The sequence below is a fragment of the Mchenga conophoros genome, linkage group LG12 (assembly GCF_057382185.1).
Source record: "Mchenga conophoros isolate Kocher_MC1m ecotype Shallow Benthic linkage group LG12, M_conophoros_male_GT1.1, whole genome shotgun sequence".
Classification (NCBI taxonomy): domain Eukaryota; kingdom Metazoa; phylum Chordata; class Actinopteri; order Cichliformes; family Cichlidae; genus Mchenga; species Mchenga conophoros.
In genome coordinates this window covers 4,818,389-4,844,961 of record NC_140537.1, presented here as the reverse complement: position 1 = coordinate 4,844,961, position 26,573 = coordinate 4,818,389, and the positions used below count along the sequence as shown (strand labels likewise).

General features: G+C 39.4%; 1 protein-coding gene across 10 annotated transcripts in view; it reads right to left on the bottom strand.

The window, feature by feature from the left end:
- Window positions 1-26,292, bottom strand: part of arvcfb (ARVCF delta catenin family member b) — a 249,854-nt gene extending 223,562 nt beyond the window's left edge. For 6 of the 10 annotated variants that reach the window (XM_085293422.1, XM_085293421.1, XM_085293429.1 and 3 more), the window contains exon 1: window positions 25,897-26,291. The gene's annotated coding sequence lies outside the window, so the exon portion shown is untranslated. Of the gene's footprint in view, window positions 1-25,896 lie in introns of all 10 variants that reach the window. The other 4 variants (XM_085293428.1, XM_085293430.1, XM_085293432.1 and 1 more) reach the window with 2 other exon arrangements.
- Between the last annotated feature and the right edge of the window lie 281 nt (window positions 26,293-26,573).

The window sequence follows — 26,573 nt, the reverse complement described above, 5'->3', positions numbered from 1 at the left end:
AAACAGAAGTCTGTGCATTTTTTGCAGTTTTTTGGTGAGGAGGCTTGTTCAGAGACCAAATGTGAAAATTACACACACTTGAGAGACACACTGTATTAGGATGCTCACTGAGAATAATCTGCCTCCCTTCCTCCAAATTTCCTCTGAACGTTACCAGGGTTACAGCAGTCCCGAGATTTCACATGCACTGCTTCAGCTTCCATCGTGTGCCAGTGAGGCTTTGCTCTGCACAAGAACCGAGCACAGTGTTGCATATGAATTGTTAGTTAAAGTAAATCACTTGTAGCCAAGACGTGTCCCAAATGGATCACACAGTGGAATCAAGCAGTAGCGTATTTTGACTCATGAGGAGAGCTAGGTTTCAAGCGTAGATGCATTTATGTACAGAGAAGCATCAGGACTGGTTTTAACAAAGTGCCGAGATAAAAGGCAGTGAAAAAAGAGAAAAGAGAGTGTGACTTTGTCTCTTCCCTTAACAGCTCTGTGGGGTTTGCCTATATTGCAAGGTGAAGCACAGGGCATCCATGCTCATTTATTTGGCTGTGCATCATCCAGAGCCATTCCAGGCTATTAATTATAGATGGCTAATATAAGGTGGCAGGAATTCCTCAGAGGTTTGTCATCATATCCGATCCTCCTTACAACCAGAGCAGATTTGAGACTGAGTCCATGTATTGCACTTTATATTCAGTGTTTATAAGAAAGTAAATGCAAACACCAATGGCACTACAACTGTGAGACATTGGTGGTTCATAACCACTAGAATACGTAGTGAAAAAGATTGACTGAACCCTATTTATCTGGAGCACATGCAAGAACCTCTCAATTCACTGGTTTCCTCCAGTATTATGAAGGCAGCTGAGCCTTTTTCAGCTTCCTAAACAAAATTTTTTAAGCTCAACAGCCTTCATGGAGACTAAAGAGGTCTGTATATAGGTTGGCATGTGTAGGAGCCCCTTACACCCAATGGGCCTTGACTAGGTTGCAAAACACAGCAAATCAAAGACACTAGCAGGGGCTAGAAGCACAGAGGCGTGTGGATTCCTTCTGGGGGCTGCAAAGACTCATTTAATCTCTCCATACCTCCCTGTCCTCAACAGCTGTTGGGAGATGGAGGGGTTTAAGACGCCACAGGCTGAGGCCCATAAGAGCAGATTAGGATGGAACAAGAAGGAGGAGGAGATGAGGGGGAGGATGGCGGGGGCGATTTTTCATCACAAGTTGCAATGTTGAAGCCCTGTCGATCATTCGGGCAGAGAAATGGGTGCTTAGATGGAGGTGAAACATGGGCGTGCAATACTGTACCGTCTATGTGGGTCAACTCAATATGTGTTGAGCTCTGACAACTGGCTGCCTCTTGGCATCTTTTAACAAATGTCACGATTAAGGGGAATGTTTTCACAGGGTTTGTTGTGCTTTGCTCTGTATGCAAAAGAGCTGCTCAGAATATTCATACGCTGTCCCGAGCAGCTGAACACAGACGCAGACCCAGCGGGAGCAGTTACAAAAAAGGGGGAGAGACATGCAAGAAGATGGCATGGCATTTGGAATTGGTGTCAAGCTGAACTCAGATATATCTTGCCTGTGGCCATCCAGTTAAATCTGCAGCTCTGTAGTATACATCCTATGTACTTTTAAACAAGCTGGTTTAGCTGGTGCAGTAAAAAAAAAGGAAATCACACATTAACGTTACAGCATTGTGTTGCAAGAGGAGATTATCTGACGGCATTTCGAGCTGTGACCGTTATTGCCTGAAACGCTTCACAGTCTAAAGGATTAGAAACTTGTTTAGCCAGTTGACTTCACTGTATTAACCTAATCTGCACCATCTTCCTATAATCTCAGCAGGACAATACAAGGCAAACAAACCAAAATGACAAAGCACACCAGCGCAGGAGCAAATTTAAGGGGGGCGGGGGTAATGTACTGCTTTTCACCTTGTGTGCCCCAGTGCATAATCCTGATCAGGGAAAACATGCTGTGATTCTGCACAGATCCTGACATTTGCAGTGCCCAAAGCTTACAGCGAATTGCAGCCCTCTTGTCTGCCCTGCTACCAGAGCTCCAGTGAGGTAATTGGGGTTATATCACTTGTCACAGAGTTTAATTATTTTCTGATTCTTTCTGCATATTAAACCGGACTGGCAAAGGAACATCTGGGGGTTTAATAGTAATGGGGTGAAGTGTACATTTGCGGTAGAAGTGAATATGGTCCTAACATATGGGCTGGGATTATTACACTTGGGCTGTGGAGCTTAAATTAATGCAGTCAGCAAGGTCAAACAGGGTTGCTGGTGCAGTCACATGAAAATTATAAGTCTCCTCGTTTTTTGTTATAAAGGCTCTGCGTTTGGCAAAGATTTGAAGGTCGGGAATGAAGATCTAGGTTGAGATAGCACTTCTTCGAGAAGAAGAATGAAAAGCACTCTTTTTATTTCAGAAAAACATCATAATTCAGTCTTGAGCCAGATTAGATTTTTTTGGAATTATTTAAAAAGAGCTTTGACTTTAAAGAGTTATACACATCTAAAATGTCATGAAAAATTGGTTATTACTGTTTAAAAAAAAGAAGACTACTTGGGACAAATAATATTTGAAAGCACTAAAAGTCTGTGCAAGTAGTTTCTCTCACACCGAAGAAATAACATTTCTTTTGATGTCATTCAACTCTCACTGACGTCCCAAAGAGTAGTAATTAATTCTACAGCAGCTAATTTAAAAAAATACAACTCAAACTGTTCATGAAAGAAAATGATTTTTATGAAGATGATGACAACTGATGTATGATTGTTTTCACTGGTGTAACTGAACAAAATGAAAAGCTTCAATGCTTCCACTCAAATCCCCATCCATTATCACAATCAGAACTGAAATCCACTCGCTACATAGTGTGCTGCCTGTCTGTAAATATATCATATCTATTTATTAGGGGTGCAACGATACACAAAATTCACGGTTCGGTTCGATACTTTGGTGTCATGGTTCGATATTTTTTTCGATACAAAAAATGTTCATGTCTTTTTAATTTGTCATTTATTAAAATTATAAATATATATTTTAACTCAAAAGTACAGTTTTTAAATTTAATGTTGCTGAAACAACAAAGTAATAAAAAATAAATCTATCTGATGGAGAAATCACTCATCTTTGGAAAAGAGAGTTTATTACAGAGAAATGTCTCTTTCCAAAATAAAAGCTCTACTATACGCTTCTTCTGGGCTATATTCTCAGCAGCATATTAAACATATCAGGTCCCCATAAGGAGAATCATGTGCTAACGGCTGTCTAAATGACTCGGGTAAAGTTTGTAGCATGCGTGCTTGTTGTTTTTGTCTGCTTCCACTTGTCTTTGCACTAGGATGATGACGGCGTAAATGTGCAGTCATATTCATTGTGTTCCCACTAGTGCTGTCAGTGTTAATCTGAAATGACGTTAACGCCATAACGCGGCAAATCTCCCTTAACGAGCTGCCACGGATCGCCCCGAGCGTGGGGCTGGACAGCGTCAACACCTTAACGAGCAAACTGCGCTAAGGCAGTAGTTCCCACCCATGTAATTGAGCATTGCATGGCACATCCGACATACTGTTTTACCTTTGTCCATGACTCGCTTACCTTAAGGGTCATACTTCACATGAAGACCAAAATAGTTCCAAAGGCCAGATCTGAATGAGGGTGGGGGAGGTTCAATTTGCCATGTTACAACGAGCTTAGCTTCTGTCTTGCTAGCTTGCGCTGCGCTCAGTGGATCTGCACTCGACAGTGCAGCTTAGGCGGAGTAGTCGAACACAGATCCACTGAGCGCTCAACACAGACAGCATCGTCAGAAGAAAAGTTGATAAAATAAATTAAAAATTTTGTATTGTTCGATACATATGCGTCCCGAACCGAAAGCACTGTATCGAACGGTTCAATATCGATACGAGTATCGTTGCACCCCTACTATTTATCTACCTGGTGAATGTGAACAAATGCACTGATGTTGATTTCCTTTAACAGACTGACAGGCTGTTTAATGTGCATTAAACAATGTTAACTGAGGAAAGCAGATCATGTTGGAATCGGAGCATTAACAAAAAATCAAAAACAAAGAAAGAGAAGATTTCGTGGACGACTGACTTCATACATAAATTGCTAAAGCTACTATGAAAATCAGAAAACAGCAGAGGGCTACACTGGCACATTGTTCACTGTTATGTTAGAGTTATGAAGAAGCCATTTACATATTACATTTTGTTTCATGGAGGCATTATCCATATGCAAATAAATAACTAATCACAGCTGCTGCGTTAGTCTTTGACTGCACAAAAATCTGATTTATGAATGTGAGGCTGACTAGCCAATCACCAGTCATGACCAATCAGCTGAAATCCAATCTCAGTCAGCTGAGGCTGGTTCTCCTTAAACAAAAAATGAGTTAAAAGACTAGAACTGATAGAGATGAGGGAACTACGGAGTTGAGTGGCAATATGTGCGAGTAACAGCTTAACAACATTAAATGCTATTGTTTGCTCTACTTGATCTACTCCAGTAATACTAAAAACAATCTTTCAACTACTAATTTGTTTTTTTTTTTTATCTTTAGTTTCAGATGCCTGTCATCACACCACCGATCATCTTCTAAGAGAAAGGGAGTTCTGTAATGTAATCTGTGCAGGTTATAAAGACTAATTTCACGCACATGTCTCATGATCCAATCTATGGTCGCCTGTATTAAGTGACAGGTTTAAACAAATCTTGCTTGCTTCTCATAGTGTGTAAAACTAGATATGGAGATAAAATACCATGCACGCTCATAATATGATAAGCACTGAGACTGAGAAGAGGAGAAGGAATGCTGCTACAAATGTAAATTAATTCATGCCGAGCCTGCACATAGTGATCTCCTCGTCTAAGAAGGAGAGCTCAGGCATATGTCATACAGTGTGTCAGTGCACATTCACAGATAAATTAACACACACAATCCTGTAACAACGCCCGTTACATCACTCACTGTAACAAATTCTTTGGGCTAAATGGGTCCCAGTGGGAAATGACTTCGTCCTCTACCGTGCCATGCAGGCAACACCGAGGGATCAGTTACCATTCAATCCCATCATCCACTGCATCCATCCCCACCCTACATCACTCCCTCTCATTCCCTCAGAGCCCTCCTCTGCTCTTTCCTTTACTCGTTGTCATTCATGGCTCTGGCATCTGTGTGAAGTGAAGGGGGTGGGGGGTTGTTTATGACAGGGTGACATAGTGTTTTGATATCAGTGTATGAAGGATGAGTCATTTAGCGATACTGAATGAATCTTATATTCCAGTGTTTGTTGAAATACAGCCTAAAAAACATTTAGTGTGGTATTCTTAACAAAATACCATTTTAGTGCCTCAAATCAATATTTTTGTATAAAAATGTCAGAAAGTGACTATAGCTAGAGAAAATAATACATATTTAATAATATTATTGCAATGGATATGATCTGAATGGATCAAGTGTTTAACAGTATTCCAACTTGTTTTGATTTTATAGCCAGCAGGCTGCTTCTGTGATCCGATTATATTCCACAGAAATATATATCATATATACCTCGTGCTGCATATGAAAAGCACTAACATGAAGGTCAGGGCTCTGATCCTTAAATGTGGTCATAGACTAACATGCTGTTACCAGGTCTGCTTCTTGTTAAAGCAGTTTGAGAATGCTGGATGACGTTATCGCCAATAAGAGTGCACACTTATGGTAAAATAAATGGAAAAACAATGACAAAACAATGATCAACCCTCCAAGCACGCACTGCGATATTAGCTTGAATTCACATAAGTCTCTTCTACATGTCTGTTTATGCATTGTTGAGCTCATATTACTGTTAATTAGATATTGTCAGTGATGCCATTATGCTGGATTTGTTCTTGATGGTATTTTCGCTGATGGATGCTAAAGACTCTTTGGAATGCTTTTCAATTATGTCTTTTTAAAAGGTAGCTTTATTGCATCAGCACTTTTCAGAAAAATTAAAATTTGTTTAACACGGCAATTTTCACTTCAGTGTCAATGAAATATTCTGGCTCCTGTGCTCGTTCAGCAGTCAGTTAGTTTTAGTAAAGTCACAACATCTTTGACTAAATATTTGTTTTCTATACAAAATTTTTACTTTGTAACTGACAGATTTCTCCTATAAATTAGTGTGTCTGTTAAGATGACGTGATGGTGGTGGATAACCCACTTTTGGCTATTTAACTCAGACACTTTACACTCACTCAAAGCAAGTCATCTCACAAGGGTAAGAAGTTTTAGGGTTGCACATATGTGTTATGGTTACTGCTTGCCAAAGTGGTCCAAAGAAATTCGTTTATGGTATTTCTTTCTTACAGAAATAACTTTATATTCTGTTTGTATTCTATTTCGAGGTTTTTGGTAATCGTCTAAGATTATAAGCAACTAGGTAACTGCAACAAGTCAACAATTCTGTCCACAGAATTCATCTAAAACAGTCAAGGTGTGACTGAAGTGCAAACTTTAAGCTTTAACAGGTTTTACAGAAGTATTTCATGAACTGTGTAGAAGTTAATGCCATTCTATATACACTGTCCCATTTATAGAGGCAAGTATGAGTTTTGTTTTCAGTGCTTGGATCAAATGTTTTTGTGGTTAGTGACTTACTGAAGTCTAGAATCCATAGACATCAGGAAATGCTGATGCTTTCCTTGTGTCTGCCGCTTTCCCAGGGCTTTAGGTGTCTATGCATTCAGTTTTGTCTTCACTAATGAAAACATAGTCTGCTGAATTGAGATCAGATGACTGACCTGGTCATTGAAGAAAATCCTGTCCCTGCCTTGAGAAACTCTTGAGTTGCTCTGTACACTTCAGAATTTATCCTGCTACTTCTTTCAGCAGTCACATCATCAAAAAACATTAGTGGCCCAGTTCCAGTGACAGCCAAACATCATCATGCTATAATCATGTCTGACAGATGATTTGGATCACGAACTGTTTCTCTCCTACACCATACTTTTATCTTCCAATCATTCTAGTACAAGTTGAGTTTAGTTTCACTTCTACAAAGATGTTTTTCATCCAGAAATGAGCAGTTTCTTTTAGATGTTTTCTGACAAGGTCTATTATGGACATCCAGTTCTTGAGTGTAACCAGTGGTTTGCACCTTGTTGTAAAGTCTCTGTATTTCCACTCATGAAGGTGTCTTTTGATTGTAGACTGATTATACAATATGATATGGCTACCTTCTCTAGAGTAGGGTGTTGTTGTGAAGCTGTTTTTCTTAGTCATGTTGAGGTTTAAATTTATCATCTTAAATGTTCATATGCTGATTACATTGCTTTATATAAGAAAGGTCTAACTCTGAGTACACTCTGTGCCAAAACGTGCAGACAGGAAACTGCATGCTTTTGCAGCTAGAATCATCCAGTTCAGTTGTCTTCTGTGGTCTTTCAGGCCTTTCAGTGTTGTTGAGCTAGCCAGTGGATTCCGTCTTTTTAAAAATGTTCCCCATTATTGATTTGGTCACTCCTAAAGTTTCTGCTATCTTTCTGATGGGTTTATTTTGGACTATCAGCTTAATGATGACTTTCTTCACTTGCATCAATAGCTCTTTTGGGCTTCATATTGAGAGTTCCATTGAAAACCTAACATTGCAAATTGGAGTCAGCTCCAGACATTTTATCTACTTATTTTGTCATGGAATAACAAGGGCCATGAAATTTCCTGTCAGTCAATTGTCCAATTAAATTCTGAACCTCTGAAAATGAGGGATTGTGTATAAAACAGGGTGCAATTCCCAGAAGGTGCAATACTTTTGTTAAGCCTCTTGAATCAAAGATCAAGCACATCTTTAATTGGCACACATCAACAGTCACAGCAGTGGTTAACAGAGGAAAAAAATGTTAAGAAAAAAATGTGTCATTTTCTAAAAGTTATGGTCCTAACTCTATAATGGATGTTTTTCTTAATATGTATCAATAACAAATTACTGACTGAAGGTCATAGAATATAACACTGCTGGCCAGGATTATATGTGCAATATGTGCTTTAAGCTTCTGTTCTTTTAGCTGACTGGACCTGAATAATTAATGACAGGCAAGGCTAATAAAATACATTTCTTGCTTAGATTTAGTTAAAACAACATAGAAGTGCTGACTGTATGCTGGATTTCATTCATAGTTGAGGTTTATAGGTACTGTACTGAATTGGGGGAGGGAGATTATGGTGCTAAATCTGCCAAGGTAAAATGTTCAATTACCATGAAGTCTGAGACTGCTTACTGCCTCTCTCATCATTATTAGTGAACCATTTTTCCTCCCCAAACACTAGCTTTACTCTTTCTATAACCCTTAACTTGCACACACATGCTACACTACCCCCAGCAAATATTATGAATAATTAAATCAGTCCAAGCTCTAGTGATGCCAGTTGTCTCTTTCCCTCTATTTCTGCTCCCCCATCTTCCTTTCACTTGCTTTTTCCCTATAGACCTCCTCCAGCCTAGGCTTAATGCCAGGTCTGTGCAGCTAGGCTGGAGCTGCAGAGTGAACACCCATCAAACCATCACCCTACCAAAAGCAGCAACCCACAGGCCTGCAGCATTATCAAAGGAGAAATGAAATGGGAGAAGAGGATGTCTGCAGGAACAGCTCTATCACTGTGGCTCAGATTTCCACACAGGCATGAAGAAGAGGCACACTCGGCTTGCCCGGATCGATCCGCAGCATTTCATACTATGTCTGTGCCTGCAGGCTTCCATGACTCTCTATAGTGGGGCTGCCAGAATGACTTCAGTGGGCTTGCCTTAAAGAGTAAAGGTAACACTTAGACACAAACAGAAACTCACACAGCAGGAGCTCGGACAGGGCCTGTGTGAGTTGTAGATTTGCAGGGGGGGGGGGAATCTAACAGGATAAGAGGATTACTGTTCCTCTCACATATGATGAAGAAAAGTTTGAACAGACACCATGGCAACAACAAAAGACATTTCAAGTTATTCTACGCACTTGTCAAAGTAGGACACAAAAACGCTTAGGCAAGCCTTTTCTGTTTGAGAATCACCAGCCGCTGAATTTAGGCTCATTATGTGAATTCTAGTGCTGACTGAGCTTGATCTGTCCTATAGTCTCATATGATTTGTTGGCTTGGCAGGATTATTTTACTTTGTGTGTGATTGTGTCGAGCATGTATATTACTGCAGTACATCTGTTTCCATGGCTGAAAGAGCACTCATAGCCACTGCAGCACTGCCCTCTATGCTGCAAAGCTCTGCAGCAGCCAGAATTGATTTCATCACAACCACAACATTGGGTGACACACAGACCCTCATTTGCAATGCTCCTCCAAGATACACAGAGCTCCACATCTGAGACATCTACATTTCAAATAGAGGGAGGGATAGGAAGAGGCAAAATATGCTTTATTAATGAGCCAGCACCCAAAAAGTACTTCAGATTGTGACAGCTTAATTGGGACCAAACTCAGAACAAGTCTCTTCCAATCACCAAAATGGCTTATCATGGGATGGTACACTCTTACTTTCCATGCTCCAGTCATTTCTCCCCTAGTCCTAGAAGAATATTCCAATGTAGGAGGCAGGAAAGACAGCTTGCATCCACCATCACTCAGTCCCAGCTGGGCAAAGCTCCTGGCTTTCACAGTCCACAGAAGACCGCTGCAGCGTGAGCCGTGCACATCAAAAACCCTCCCACACATAAAGCCTGGCATTGATGAATACGCTGGCATCTCCTGCACCACATTCATGTTCTGACAGTGTCCCTTTATATTTGCTGCCAGCTCTTAAGTAGGAGGGAAAAACATTTTCCTGTCTTTATTTGACAGCCTCTTCATGAGGCCATCTCACATGACCCCTGCATAAATTTGCTGTCACGTTGCTCCTTGGCCACAGTAACAAGCGTGAAAATGGACACAAAGAAAATGAACTTTTGTATTCTTCTTCCACATATTACTCAGTCCTTTAATAGTATAAAGGAAAGGGTAGGGCTGAAACTTTTATTTAAAATGTCAAGGCCAATTGTACAAACTAATGTAAAATCCCGCTCACAGTATGTTATTATATGTACTTTGGCTTTGTCCTTCACCCTGCGTGGTTTTCTGCCACTTAAAAGGGGTATATAATATATCTGATTTCACATGTCTGAGCTAATATCTTTCATTTTAATAATGACACTACTTCTAAGATTGACATACAGTAATAGCATGATTGCTGCAGATTAATTGGCTGCACATCATCATGCAAATCTCTTGTTTCATCAAGTTCTAAGGATGGATTGAGATTTGGTGACTCTGGAGACCATTTGAGTAGAATGAACTCCTTGTCATGTTCAAGAAACCAGTTTAAGATGATCTGAACTTTGTGACATGGAGCATTATCCTTGTGGAAGCAGCCATGAGAAGATGAAAACATTGTAGTCATAAAGGGATTAGCGTCAGCATAAAGAGACCAGGGTCAGCAACAACACGCAGACAGGCTGTGGCATTTCTATGATGCTCACTTAGTCCTAGGAGGGACGAATTTTGCCAACAAAATATTCCCCACACTCTTACACCACCAGCCCCACATCCACTACCCCGAACCTTTGAAACAAGACAAGATGGATCCATGCTTTCATGTTGTTCACACCAAATTCTAATCCTGTCATTTGAATATTACAGCACATATCGAGACTCATCAGATCAGGCAACATTTTTCCAATTTTCTATTGTACAAATTTGACGAGCCCTTTTGAATTGTAGCCCCAGTTTCCTGGTTTTCCTGACAGGAGTGGTACCCGGTGTAACTTTTTGATTCAAAGTTACATGTTTTGCTGATTCAAAGATGCTGTTCTGCATACTGTTGCTTTCCCCTCAGCTCAAAGCAGGATGGGCATTACCCTGACCTGTGACATCGCCCAGAGAACTGCTGCTGGATATTTTCTCTTTTTCAGGTCAGTCTCTGTAAACCCTGAAGACGGCACATGGAAAAATCCCACCGGACCACCAGTTTCTGAAATATTCAGAACCTCCAACAACCAAGTCACATTCAAAGTCACATAAATCACCTTTCTTCCACATTCTGTTGTTCAGTTAAAATTTCATCTAGACCAGCGGTCTCGAACCTTTTTTGCGCCACGGACCGGTTTGTGCCCGACAATATTTTCACGGACCGGCCTTTAAGGTGTCGCGGATAAATACAACAAAATAAAACTAGTACCGGTACCGAAAAAAAGAAGATTTATTCATAACACATGTGAAAAGACCCAGGAAAACTGAGTAAACGATAAAAACGATAACAAAATAACGCTGAAAACCGATAAAAACCCTGAAAACCATGCATTTCACACCCGAGTCTCACTCTCGGGCCCGGTACCAAATGGCCCGGGGGTTGGGGACCGCTGATCTAGACCATGACTACGTACCTAAAAGCACTGCATGTATATCTAAAGGTTGAGGATTAAAGACTTTTCCAAAGCAAACTGACAAACTCATATTGCAGAAAGTCATTGTTCCAGGCCAAGAAATTATCAATTTTTACAAAACTGATGCAACATTGTAATTTGTGAGACTTGGATGTAAAGATAGCTAGCTGCTAAGCTAAGCTAAAAGATTATTTATGCCTGTGCAGGTTAAGAAATCATTAAATTTAGAAGATATTCAGTGGGTATTTAGATTATTTTGGCAAAAAAATGATCCATTTAATTGTTGTCTTTGTAGCTCTTAGAAAATACAGCATTATTAAACTATTACAATCCTCTGTAAGGTTGATTTCATTACTTCATTTAGCTGTAATTGTGTTATTTGTGCTGTGATTTTTTTTTTGTTAAAAATTGATTAACATATTTTACCTTACCTTCCAAGGCTCAATTACGCATCCTGTGAATGCTCAGGAAAATGAAATAGTTTAGCTCAGCACAGCAGGAGAGCAAATATCAATGGAGTCGGAGAAAAAAAACCCTGATGTATCTAATACTCTAATGAGGCTCTTACATAAAAGCATGCATTTATACCCATAAAGATGTTCTGGCTCTAATCTAAAACTGCTCCTGGCTTTTTTTGTGTTTCCTTTCAAGTCCAGTTCCTCAAAGTTGGGAGAACTTCAATTTTTCATCTAAATACAGTGAAACTACCAATTATGGCAAATAGTGTCTGACATTTACTGAATAACTTAAAGTCATAGAGCAGTTGATTAGTTAGTTAACTGTCAAACTGCTACCAGTGTTATACCATTCCATTAAATTCGGAGACAGAGCTAGGATCCGCTTTGATCAGAATAGAAACTGAAAGCAGGGGGAGTGGCACCGTTCTGCCCTAATATATTAGTTTAGTTTTTATTTAAAAATCCACTGCATGCATATCTTAAAAATAACACTCTGTTATACTCTGAATTGTCCTTATACAAATGTATAATTCCCCCCAATTGTAATGTTGTTTTATAGGTCTAATATACTTATAGTATGTCATATATATTTTATAGTATTATGACTGACAATGACCTTAAAGAGGCATTTGCTTTAGGTTTTGTCTGTTTCTTTTAAATAAAGTCATAAGTCCTGGTATCCTTTCTAGGTTTTCCTCCTGCTTCCACTCTTCATGCCAAGCTAAGTTAAACTATTAACCTGTAACTGTTACACGGGCACATGCAATATTAAAGAAACTAAATTATTCATGCTCTAGTAGCATCCACTCACTGTGGAGGAAAAAAGTAGGACAAAGTGCACTCAATGGGGATTCCAAAAGGATAGTAATTGGCTCTGATAGTATAGCCCGCCAAGGACAGGTCAAGTGAGATTTGACCTCAGCTCTGACATAACTAAAATGCCAGATGGCCTATCTGATGTGCTAGACTGTTTACAACAATACTGCACGACTGCAATAAAATCTTTGCCAGTGTTTCTTACAAAGGCATCGCTTTTCAATAAATGAGACAAACTGTCTCATTTATTGAGGGTTCCATCTTTACATAGTAGAAAGCTCAAGAAAACAGGGTTTCCCAAAAATCAACAGCAGTAGACACATTAGACAAAATAGTGACAGACAGATAGTGGGAGTATGCAAAGAATATTGGTATTTTCACTGTAAATGCTGCAGGAAAATAGAAATGAGCTTTAACCTGCTATCTCATCAAGTTCCACCAGGATGTCTCTGTGAACAGGCTAACTAATAAAGCAATTTACAGCTACTATCCAGATACCTTGTCCCACTTGAATTTACAATTTTGCTTCACACATTTAAGCTCTGGTGCAAACATTAAATAAAGACAAACCACAAACAATCTGCAGGAAAGGTTGAAGATTTGCAACTATAAAATCGCTAAACACATTCACTGCAACTGCTTTTTATGATCACTGGTATATTTTTTCTATTGACTAAAGTGTTGGATACATTTAGGAGACATCACAAAGCAGCTTGAGCTCAGCAGATTCCAGAAAACGTGTCTTGAACGTGTTTTGTATATGTTTTCAGTTTATCAGTTCAATATTACATCCTGGGAAAGACTCTCTTGACTCATCAGCAAGGAAATGGACCCAACTATTCCAACTTGCTGTGGTTTTGGAATTATTATTTTTTTATTTGTTCCTGTCTTTTTGTTTTATTATTTTTCCCTTAACTATTATTTTTCCAATATCAGATCTGATTCTTGGGGGAAGATGTTACTGGTCATCTGAGTGGTCACTGGTGATTTAAGAGGACAGTGCTTAATGTCTCATTGTCTGATGATACGCAAGTGTGCGTGTCATCAGACAATGCTTCTGTTTCATTATTTAGAAATGCCCTTCTTGTCCTATTGCTATATTGATTTCCTCTATCCATGTGGCTTTTCTACTCATAGTCTGTTCAAGAAAAAAACAACAACTCTATTATTAGCTTACACCCTTTTTTGTACACAGACTGGAAGAGGGCTCCCAGTTTAAGAGTATAGACCTGGACTGGCACATCGTCGACTCCAAGCCTGTTCCAGCTCTTATGGTGATTTTCTTTGCAACTTCCAGCTTCTTTTCAGCAAGAAAAGTGCTGCCTAGTTTTTTGTCTCCACTAACATTTGTCAACTAACACTTCCCCTGTTCCAGAGTCTATCAATATCTGTGCCTGTGCCCCAGCCAGCTAACATTCTTCCTGTTGCTGAGCCAACTTATCTTCATCTCAGACTTTTTCATGGTTGTGCTCTGGTACTATGCACAGGTCAGTCTTTCTACATGTTGTAGCTTTGTGCCATCACCACTGTGTAATGGCAAAAATATGGTCTGTGGGCTACTCTTACTTAAGTAGAAAACAGAAGTTATAAAATATAATCCACATTCTTGTAGTGACATGAAACCAAACTGCAGCTGTACATTTTATGCTGTTCTCTGATCTTTGGTTAGTTTTCCACAACCAAATTTGTGCAGTTCAACATCAGTGCAAATGGACACATCTGCTACACCATAAATTCTGCTTGAGTCAACTAACACCTTTGTCTGCTCCAGGGCTCGTGCTGCCTGATGCCTTTACTGCAACTGTGGGATTTCGGCCTGATGTTTCCAATAACCTCCCAAGGGCTCCTCTCGCTAGCATCGAGCCATCTCCATCATAGTTCCATCTTACTCACAGGACTCCTGCCAGGCCTCCCGATGGGTTCTGCCTTGGTTGCCAGCCTCCTACCAGGCCTGCAGCGGAGCTTTTTCCGCACTTCTGGTCTTGCCTATTTGCTCATCCTCTGGGTCCTCCAATTGAGTGGCTTCGCCTGTGTGCTCTGTTAGCCATACATACAGGAAACCTCCACTTCTGCTGATGTGGAGGTGCATCAGCATGAGGTCTCCAGTTTCAATGTGCTCCTTCCTTCAGGCCACCTTCCAGAACGTTCCAGTTGTTCCCAACTGACTTCCCATGCTGTCCGACTGAGTTCCCCTGTGCTCACACTGGAGCGTCCTATGTTTGCGTTCTATACCTTCGCAAACCGTTGCAATAAAGATTAAGGTTCAAGTACAACTACAGATGCAGTCAATTTATTAGGTTTTTATTTTTTTAGTAACAAATTATGACACTATATAATAACTGACCATCGTAGTTTTTAGAGAGTAATTCTGGGACTATTGAGATTTCTAATTTGGCTGTAACTGCTAAATACATTTAAGAATCGTTCTATTTTACTTACATATAGATATATACTTCTTTTTTTTTTAAACCACTCCTCACTATAACTGGAAGTGTGAAGGGTACATAATTCGTTAACATATGTTTCAAGGAGTTAATTCTAACTGACAACCAACATGTTATAAAGACTAACATGAGGAGGGCTGCTGCCTTCCGTCTTCTACTGTATATTTGGTTTCAGTGTGTGGTTTGGGCTGATCGGTGCTCCTGAGTGACAGCTTCAGTGATTACAATTAAGCAGCTCTTATCCCTGGACATAATCAAGGCAGGCCAGAATGTAGAGGGTGGAGTTAATCCTCCTGTGGCACAGAGATCCAAGGCTGGGAGTGGAGTAGGGGGATGTGGCTGGTTCGCAGAGTAAGGATAGACAGAGCGATGGGAGACAGACTGATTTGGTCAGTGTCTCAGTTGGCAGCCAGCTGATAAACAGCACATTAGGGAGGGAATATAAAGATGTACAGCTATTTCAATCCACTGAGTGAGCGTGAGAGCAGGTGGAAAGGGGGGAAGGTTTTAAGAATATTGAGGAGAAGAATTTAATCATCGCTCTAAGTTAATACAGTGCCGATGAAAAACAGAGAGGGCGTAAGAAAGGCGACTGGATTATGAGCGAGTCAGCATGTTAGAGGACAGTCCTGTGGATATTACAATAACAACAAGCTGAGGTCCCAACAATTGGTTAGATTCAAACAAAAAAATCTCATTTAAAACCAATTTTCACAGAAGCGTCACCATGTCTGGTAGTAGAGAGCTGCCTGCACCCACACCTGGCATTTAAGGACACGACACAACATCAGCTTGAAAAAAAACCCCACACAAACATCCTACTTTATAGTATGACTCAAACTCAGCAACTGGGAACAGGATGAAAACATTTTTAATAGAAATTTAGTACAAAAACAGATTCTTGTATAGTAGTTATTGATTTTTGAAATTACTGATGGTGGTTTGCGTAAAGCATATGAAGCGGTTTTATATATACTGTTAATTACTTTATTAGCTGCAAAGTAATATATTTTTGGTATCTGTAACAGTACAGATCTCAGTGGCAGAAAGACTAGGGCTGTCACGATAATAGAATTTCAAGTTCAACACCAATACCCAGAAAAAATGTTTGATACTCAAGACAAACATTTTTTTACTAAAGTAAAAGGCACAGAACAATACTGGTTCATGCAAATATCTTCAGCTGCAGTTTATTTCCTGCATTTATTGTTGTTGTTGTTTTTTTTTTTATCACTTAGCATCTTATTTTTGCTGCTGCTAACCTAGAGTTAGTAAAGCAGACTCGCTGTTTCTGTCTAGCTACTGTAGCTGCTTCTCTCACCTCTGGGATTATGAGAAATATAACACTTTTTAGACACAAACAATTGTGTTGTCCTGTTAAAAATAATACAGTCTATGAATGTTACAGATAAACAGGACAGCTATCACTCACTGTCAAGCTTGAGCATTAATGTTAGCTTTTTATTATTAGCCATAGCTAATACCTTAATGATGAATGATCTCCTAAAGAGAGACAAATGACAGTAGGTCCAAGGGTCTAGGGACTGAATGCCATCCTAGAGCATCTTTAGGACATTATGATAACATACAGTCACTACTGAATATAGCATTCACTGATATAGGCACACTAAGTTTCCAGCACATCTAGTTTCTATTTTCTCCAAAGTATAGAACAAAATGGTCTCGGGTTATTCTCATTTAAAGCTTTTAACAATTAAAATGGTCTGAATTTTGACCTTCTATGACTGCTTTCATTATATGTGAGCCTTTGGGTTCAGCTAAAAACGGTGCAATTCATTTAAATAATCAGAGCAAAACATGCTAATAGTGTACAACAATCCGACAGGCTGGGATTGAAAAGATCAGAACTGAAAAGAACTAGCTGGCTGTTGTTGTTGGTAATATCTACCTATCATTCTCCCAACCACCTAAGGCCCAGAGAGGCAGAGAAGGTGAAGAGACTCTTAAAAGACTTTAAAGAAATTCTTTCAGTTATCGTGGTACTTTTTCACTGAGTATAACTGTCACTGCAATAATATTCACTATATATAACTATCTAATCTTTAAAAGCACATTAGCTGTTCAACTGCAGCATTAGGAAGGACCTTATTCTATGTTTTTTACATCTTGCTAATATTAATACCATCATAAAGTCAAGTTATATTCTCCAGTATTACTTGAACATCGTGCCTTCTCTGTGTTTTTGTTGAAAGATTATATTTTATTTAACTTAAAACAATTTTTTTACAAAAAGGTCAGCATATTAAGCAATACGGGTCATATGAAGCATTACCTTTGTGGAAGAAAAGGATCTGATTATATCTGGGGATTTGCTCTCTACTTTCACAGTGTCACTTCACTAAAGGTCCCCAGAGCTGATTTTTTTTGTAGCTGCACTTTCTCAAATCACTTGACAGAAAGCCACAGGAGGGAGAATTTTGATGTTTCTGTTTTATTTCAGACCAAAGTCATTCTAAAAGCCAACCAAGTAACTGGCTGCCATCTTAGAATGACTCCTTGCAGCCATTCTGAAGCCCTACAGGAGAAGTAGGAGAGTAGAAACACCAACCAAATCCAAACAAAAGATTCTTCAAAAGTTTTTTGACTTTACAAAGCTGATTTTTCACTGCAAGTTTATTTATTATTAATCATGCACATTTCACAACATTACCGCTTTGACCCAGAGTTCTGACAGAATCAACAGCTCATCTCATGAGTACTGAACAAATGTCACGTTGATTTATGTTCTGGATACAAAAGGCAAGAAAAAGTACACTAACCTCTGTCATTACAATAATGATAATGAAGAGAGAGACATGCCTGTTACCACATGGGTGATAAATGGACGGATTCCTATATAGCACTCAAAGCTCTTTATACAACATGCCTCATTCATACAAGCAATTTTTCCTATTCTTGAGTGATTTCTATCTAACATTCATACACCGATGGATGCATCAGAAAGCAACTTGGGGTTAGTATCTTGCCCAAGGATATTTGGCATACAAACTGGAGCAGCCAAGGATTAAACCACCAACCTTTCAAATCAGTAGATGCCCTCCTCTACCTGCTGAGCTACAGCCCAAAGCTAGAGACACCCCGATCATGACCCTCTACTGTGTTCATGCTTTAGTAACGGATTGGCTGACATGTTTCCCATTAGGTTTCAGAAATCTCTGATAGATTTCTATTCAGGGTTCTTTTAGCTCCATGTCTCGTCTCTGTGTTAATATCTCTGTTCCCTTCAGAGCAACCCAGTTCTTTCTAGACAGTCAAATGTGTTTTGCCCAGGTCCTGTTGAAACAAAGCTACACTTTATTACCTTTACAAAACTTCTAAATTTAATCCCCTGACAGAGGTAATCGATACAATCCTAACAGAATTCTGTAGTCACACTGTGTTGACTCAGCCCAGACAAAGACATGAGTTATAGCCTTTGCTGGATGGGTGATGTAGAACAGGTGCCAAGTCAACAGATCAGTGCCAGGATGGGTGGCCGAGGGACTGTGGAGCTGGAAGGCCAGGGAGGTTGGAGGTGCATGTTAATCACTTCAGGAGCAGGAGGCAGAGCTCTGCAGGTGTCTGTCCCACAAAGGCCCATTCACTCCAAGTCCGGGCTGGCTTTCTTCTGACCACTCACTATTACAGACAGCTTCAGTTAGCTCACAAAACACAGCTCATGCACGATCCATCTCAGCAGAAGAAGTTATGAATCGCAGTCATCTCCGTTTCCATATGCAGCAAACACACACAGGAATCAGCCTTTGTTCTCTTTGAAATAATTCATGTGTGCTAGGATAGCGTTGCTGATAATTACCTCTCTACGTGACTCAGTCAAGAAATACTGCGTACATTTTTAACACCGCTACTACTTTATGCATTTGGCACTCAAGGATGTGAAGCACATCATTTCTGCTCCAACTGAATAGACAAACACGCAATGCCCTTTCTATATAACTCTGCTGCTCTATAATTCCCGTGCACAATCACTAATGAAATGCTACATTGACCATGAAACTATAATGAGACGAGTATAAGGCTAATGTGATTAACATAACATTGTCTCTCAATGTAAAACATTGCTACAAATATGTTGACACTGATGAACAGGGTCATTTTAATACATCATGTATTTTATGTTGTTTGGAATGACACTGAAGCCAGTTCTGCAAACGCAAGGTCAAAATTTCCACAAGTCATCCCAGGAGGTTCAGGTGTTCATGTGCCTAATTTGTGAAATCATGTAATCTAAGATTGCCCTATGCGTCTGCATTCTTACATCAGAAAATAATGTGTCCAGACAGAAAAGGAATCCATGGTGCCCCTCTGGATAATGTTTGCAGCAGGTTTTTTATTTATTTCATTTCACGGCAGGAAAATCATACATGTAACCCATCGTATTAATAAGGACTGTGCTCCACTTAGACCCTTTTTAGAGTTAGTTTTAAAAAGTGTCTAAAAGTGGCCTAAATTAAATTAAGTGTAAGTGCAAACATACTCTGCAACCCTAATGTGTCCTGATGGCTCCTCATCAAGGACGTGACCAGAAAATATGACACTTCTGCACAACATGGTGCTTTTTTCTGGTTCTTGCCCCACTTCTACAAGTTTCATGTGACTTTGTGTTGCTGGAACAGCTCGCAGAGTTTATTGGTTCTTGGAACATTTCATTTTGCTTGCCAGCCTCCACTTAACAAAATTACTGTGGCCAGGGCCATTGAACTTCTAGCGTAAGGGACTTAAACCTCAGCCACACACACCAACACAAGGTGAGCTGGTTGCAGTTTGCTTCACACAGTTCAATCTCAATACCACTTTGGTGTTTTCATACAAGCTGGCGTCTTCCATGCAAAGTACTGGTGACCACAGCTAATAGCAAAGAAGACTATTTTGCTTTTTCTGACCAATTTCAGCCACTAACGGAAACCTCCTGCAATCACTTGCCAACCAGTTGCAAAATGTACACTTTTCCTTAGTGACCAGTGGTTGCCACAAAGTTTCTGACCTGTCTCTAGGCAGATGTGACTGTGGCCTTATTAGTGAATTTATACTTATGAAAACTTATAACATATCTGCAATTACACTGCAAATATTTTAAAACCATAAACCCTTCTGAAACCTTCTGCAGTAACCTGAACTGCACCTCACTATAAATTTAACATCACCATCAAGTTAGCCCACACAGGTATGAATGCTGGTAACAGTGTTGGCCAGTTGTGTAGGCTATGTTGCATGTTCTACATAGATTCACAGCAAAAATGTAGTCAAGGTGTTAGAGAGTAACAAAGTCAGGCCCAGCTGGGCGCTGGCATAGAAAAGGTGATGTGTCTCAGATGTCCAGTTTTCATCTGATTACCCAAGACACATTTGGAAAATCATCGCTGCATTTAGCTTTACTTAAAGTTACAGTAGACTGGTAAGTGGATCTGGAAATGATCAGGAGGAAAGATTAAAGTCAGTAAAACCTGTTTACCTTTTCTGAAACATACGCTTTATCTCATCATAGCAGGAGAAGTAATCAGGTGCACAAATTAAACTAGCACTGTTAGCACTGTTCAGTTACACCTCTGCTTTTCTTGCATTGACGGTTCATAAATGTCATGGAAAAAAAGTCTTTAAAGACCTTAAAGAATCGTCATTTGTGGTAATAATTACACTTGTGCTTTGCTGCTGAGTCAATGCAAGCTGTGAAAAGACGTCTAGGGTTTTAACAGAGTAACCAATTTATTAAAAGGCTTTCATAAAAATGTTAAGATTACCTTTAATCAGACAGAATGATGAAGTATGACACTCTGTAACTGCATACATGTTCATCTGAATCTCCAATTGTTTTTGCTGTTGATGCCCCTTAATCCCTGTTCCAATGAGACAATGTGTCCCAGCTACTGCTGGTGTGATTATAATGGCTGGCTGGATGAAGCAACATTATAATGCAACCAAAATAGATGGGTGGATATTTCATGGGTGCATTTATATTACTAAAAACTGTTAGGATAGTGTTTGCTATCTCTGACAGCACAGAAAAAGACAATAAGGTGGCACGTTGATAAAAACACTAGCTTGATTAAATGTCATAGTGGCTGAATCCTTTATTTAGAGGCTACGATAATTCCCTGATTTGACTTCATAATATGATTCCCCCTTAAGAGACTACATCTCTGCTAGTAGTATTGGTTGTCCTAGATACACAAAATGCAGGTACTATAAAATGCCCATGGTCTGTTGCAATACACTGCAACTGCTATTTCAGTGTATTGCAAAAGAAATGAATGCATGGAGACATCTTTTCTGTTGTTTACAACGCTCCTTTTGCAAGTGTTAAGATGTCTTGCAATGGTACAAAATATTGGCATGGAAATGTGACTAATCGTGTATCACATAAACCAACCTGCTCTGTTATGTCTGCCCCTGTGACACAGTCAGGGAGGGAAGGAGTGATGGATAGATGGAAAGTATAACATTCAAAACACGGATTCAAATTCAGACAGTGCCACTAAACTGAAACAAAGACGTCATCTGACCAGCTCACACAGTTACATTCAAATTACAAATATGCCACGGGGCTAACAGTTAAGAATACTAAGTTTTGAAGCAGCGGACGTCCTAATAAATTAGTGCCTTACTGCATAAACTGTTTTCAAGATTAAAATGACCTCAGGTCGTGTCAGGCTCATTAGAAAAATGCCATTTTAACCTTCTGATATTTAAGTGGTGATTATAAAAAATTCATGAAAAATTAAAAAGTTTGGTTTGGTCTCCATCGATAGGATAAAACATTTTCCTATTGCAAACATTCTAAAACATCTTTCTGCGTTTGGCACAACATGCAGTAACCCCTATAATTGTTTTTTAAGATGATTATGGCCTAATATTTGAACATTATTCCCCTCAAGACAGACAGAATACATAAATACAAGACAGTTGGCACACAGGGAAGTGTGTGATAACTTACGTAGCAAAGGGAAAAACAAAGATTTTTTAAACATTAGCATTCATTGGAAGTCTTCTTGTTTACCCCCAGTTATTGAGTATTTTTCGCTTTTCAGCACACTCATATGTGGCGCAGAGATTCTCATTCTGTCCAGAGACTGCTCAATGTGTGTGAGCTGCAAATATTTTCAAAATGAGCTCCTACCTTATTACCAATCAGTCTAAAATGTATTCTGACAAAAAAAGCATCTGAGGAACTTTTAAAAATATGATTGTCATGACCTAAGTCAACCATAGCAAACAATTAAGAGGCTAAGGTCCTACACACATAACAGTCTGTGTAAAGGAGCATTTTGTTTGTACTAACTGTGCTGTAAAGTGTAGCATACACCTTCTATATAGTGATACACATCAAGCAATCTTTTGGGATGTTTCTGAATGCAGCAGCATTCTCTGTAACACAGTCTGAAATGCATAAATGAGCTAAATTCTGAGTCAGTGCAAAACTTCTGCAGAAATGTCAAAAGCCTTAAGAGAGAAAGACATCAGATGTTTATTTCTTTTCTTTCTCTTCATACTATAAATTACTGTTTTACATAGTGCATGAGGGCTGTTATCTATACACATCCACTATGTGAGCTGGTTGACAAAGTCAGCAGTGCCTCGGGTTTGTACTACAAAGCAATTGCAACATACACAGGACATCCCTATCTTTGTTGAACAAAGACAGTGTTCCACCGATGTGGACATTAAAGTTATTCTATTCTATTCGGTTTTATTCTGTCTGGCTTCATTTACTTTAACATCTGGACTCAAGTGCAGGAGTCATTCCAACGTGATTGGTTGTCATTCAACCCAGGGTTTAACTTTCTCGCTACAAACACATTTGCTTGAAAGGAGCGGTGTTAGCAGCATCTGACCAATCTCCAACACAGTACAGAGAAATCTGTGTGTGTGTGTTTGTTTGAGTACATGTTTGAGTACATGTTTGAGTGCATGTTTGTGAGGACAGAAAATTGGCATGCTGCTATACTTGTGGGGACCAGTAGTCACTTATGGGGACAAAATGCCGTCCCCACAAGTTTGAAGGCATTTTTGAGGCTCAAAATGTGGTTTTAGTGTCAGGGTCACTATTAGGTTCTGGCTAGGTTTAGGATTAGGTTTAGGATTAGGCATTCATTTTTGATGGTTATTGTTAGGGTTAAGCATTCTGCAAATGAGATGTCCGCAGAGAGAGAGGATAAAAGTATACAACTAAAAGCACTGTATGAATGTCTGTGTACTTTTAGCACGTTGGTCAGTAATGCTGAAGGACTATGATACTTACAAAGTCTTTTTTTTTTTCAAAACCATGAAGGAAAGCCACCAAAAATACCAACTGTGTAGCAAATTTACCAGATGAGTTTTACCATTAAGACAGGAGCATATGCCAAATTATATTTGCATATTCTATTAAATTAATATTTAAATTAACATAAGACAATTTTAGCCTTGTTTTTTCAGCTACAGCCCAGGTGCTACCTAATGGTCTGAAAGCAAGTAACAAATAAAAATAAAAACAGAATTCAGATGCAGATTTAGTCTACCAGCAGATTTAACATAAACTCCACAGATGCAAACCGATTCACTGTATTTGTATAATATATTAATGGCTACAGAATAATAAATATTGTTAAACTAAATGCAACCAGCAGTGGACAAAAATGAAGGATTAAAGTTGCCTCTAAGGATCTATATTTCTTAGTGAGAGTCATCAGGGAAAGATGAAGACTATAAATCCACCAAGGTATAAGGGATCTTCCAGGAATGGTGGCAATCCTGAGTATTGACTTGTCTGTGGGCAGGGAGTTTGTATCTGTTAATCTCTTATCTTCAACATAACCTTCTTCAGCACAGGTTAGATCTGAAGAATAAGTTGCCATGGCAATGTGCCCGGTAAAAATCAAGCATAATTATTGCACTGAAAACCCAGGTTTAAACCTGAAGTTACCACTTGCTGCATAGTGCAGACCTTTGGCCTCAGATCTCACTACAGTGTCACCACTGTTTGGCTGGTCACTCCATACATATTCCTTACACAAAAGAGTGCACATAAACCACCATAATGGGTGTCTGTGTAAGCTTCCAATTAAAAGCATTTAATAATTTATATGTGTATATCCAAGTTCCACTTGAAAGACTCGGAATGCAGGTCGTGTTATATCTAAGTGATAACTCACACATTAACACAAGGTGTTCCTATCCAACTGACTCCACCAGTCAGTTGGATAAAAGTTTAAATGTATATAGAAAACTCAAGGAAGCCAAGTTGCTTTCACTTAGAACTTAAGTGCGCCCCAGGGTGGCTGTGGCTACTATGTAGCCTGCCATCACCAGTGTGTGAATGTGTGCGTGAATGGGTGGATGACTGGATATGTAAAGCGCTTTGGGGTCCTTAGGGACTAGTAAAGCGCTATATAAATACAGGCCATTTACCATTTACCATTTAGATAAACCTGCAGTCAGGGTTATCACAACATTTCAATGGAAATAACTAGTATTATTATAAAATTGTAATGAAAAAACCCAAGCATCAGGCAGTTTGTGAAATAGTCACAAAATATAAAGTCTTATGTTGTTAAATGGGCACAAATTTTCCATATTTTTGAGTTCTATGTGGCTATGAAGCAATGATATATTAGTAGGATACTTTGGTGTCCTATTTGGTTTAGGACAGCTGCAACAGAATGTACTGTCTTAGTCCTTGTAACATGTCATTTTGCTTGCTAGGCCTCCTTTAATTACATTACTGTTCCTTTGACCTTCTACTGGAAGTGACTTAGACAGTAAGGAAATCAGAGTCAGATGTAAACACTGATTTGTCTGAGCTGCTCACTTGCCATCCAATTGCCAAAGACACTTTTTAAAAAACAAGTGTAAACTCAGACCTAGACTGTTTGCATGATGGTTCACTGACAAAGCCTACTGATCACAGTTTTTAAGTTTTAAAAAGTACCCTCATGTTCATCTGGAAAGAAAATTATAAGGCTGTATAGTGGGTTTGTAGATGATCTGTTAATGGTCAGTGGGGCGGGGTTGCAAAATACCAATTTAACGTGCTTTCGTTCTGAATGTTGAGTGTCACAAAAAACAGATTGGGTGACAGTTTATAAATTTCGATTTGCCACGAGGCTGAGATATAAATTAATTGCACAGTTAATTGCTTTAACAGCGCACCTCGAGGCCATCGGAAGGCTATCGAGTGTGAAAAGCCTGATCAGGATACATCAGCGTCTATTGAGAATAACTCTTTCAAAACATCCACTTCACTCGGGCGCTTGCGTGTTAACCCAACAACAGCAGCACTCCATCAGTCAGCCGCCCCTTCTCCAAATAAGGTAATTAGAGTAGAGAAACCGGAAGACTCTCCATGGAAACTCACTCACAAACAGCACGAGCGAAAAACAATAGAGCAGTGAGGATGAGATGATTGACAGCTCGTGGCGGCTCTCGCGTCCTTCGACTGCATCCATGAATGTTTACAACACGGGAGCACGCGCAGATATATTCAATTTCATCCAAACCCTCGTTGTTATAGATTTTTTTTAAGGAGCATTAAATATATCTCTTCCCACCGCGCCACCCTAAAAACGTATATTTAAACAATAAATTAGCTAAAGCTTTAACCAAATAACACCGAGTCCAGTTCATTACACTTCAGACGAGCACCTGCTCATGTCAGGAAACACAGCCCGCGGGTTATTGTGAGCTTTCCTGATGTTAATTGACATTTTTGTCACACCCGCCTCCTGCTGAGAGAACAGGATAAAACTTACGAGATAATAACAGAGCTGTTTTCTGGTTACCTCAGTTTCTCCCGGTCATCGTTGCTCCCGCAGGCGAAGTGACTCCCCGTTGTGATGAGCAGTACTCCGAGCCTCACCGCGAACGCCGTTATTTTTGCCTGCAAGTTAGCCTAGCTGCTGCAGGGAGAGCCTACTACTCTCACAACCTGCCAAATCTCTCAAACTGGAGTTGGCAGGTTGCTGTCGGCGAGTCCCTTTAGTCGCTCCACATGCAGCGGGGAAAAAATAAAAAATAATAACAAACAGTAAACCTAACCTAATGGGCTTTGAAGTTATTGGATGCACTCGAAGCGGCTAATAAATACGTTAATTAGAGACAGCGAAGTTGTATTCTAGTGTATGAAAGGCAGAGCAGCCTTTATCCCGCTCATCCACAACAGTGCTGGATGCTGTCGGTCACAGCGAGTGTCTCCGCCCCATTCAAACTACTATTGGAGGAAAATTAACCTTATTCGATTATTCATAAAAAGACTTGTTACTTTCAGTGAATTTATTCCTGTTATTACGTTTAAGTTTTTCTGTCAGTGAATTTAAAAAAAATACTATTTTGGTAAACCTTCCATTAAAATTCATAAAACTCTATATCAATTTTTAATTTAATTTAATTTATTCCATTTTATTTTATCAGTTTCATCTTGCATTTCTCTGTAGGCTTCTCCTGTCTATTGATATGACAT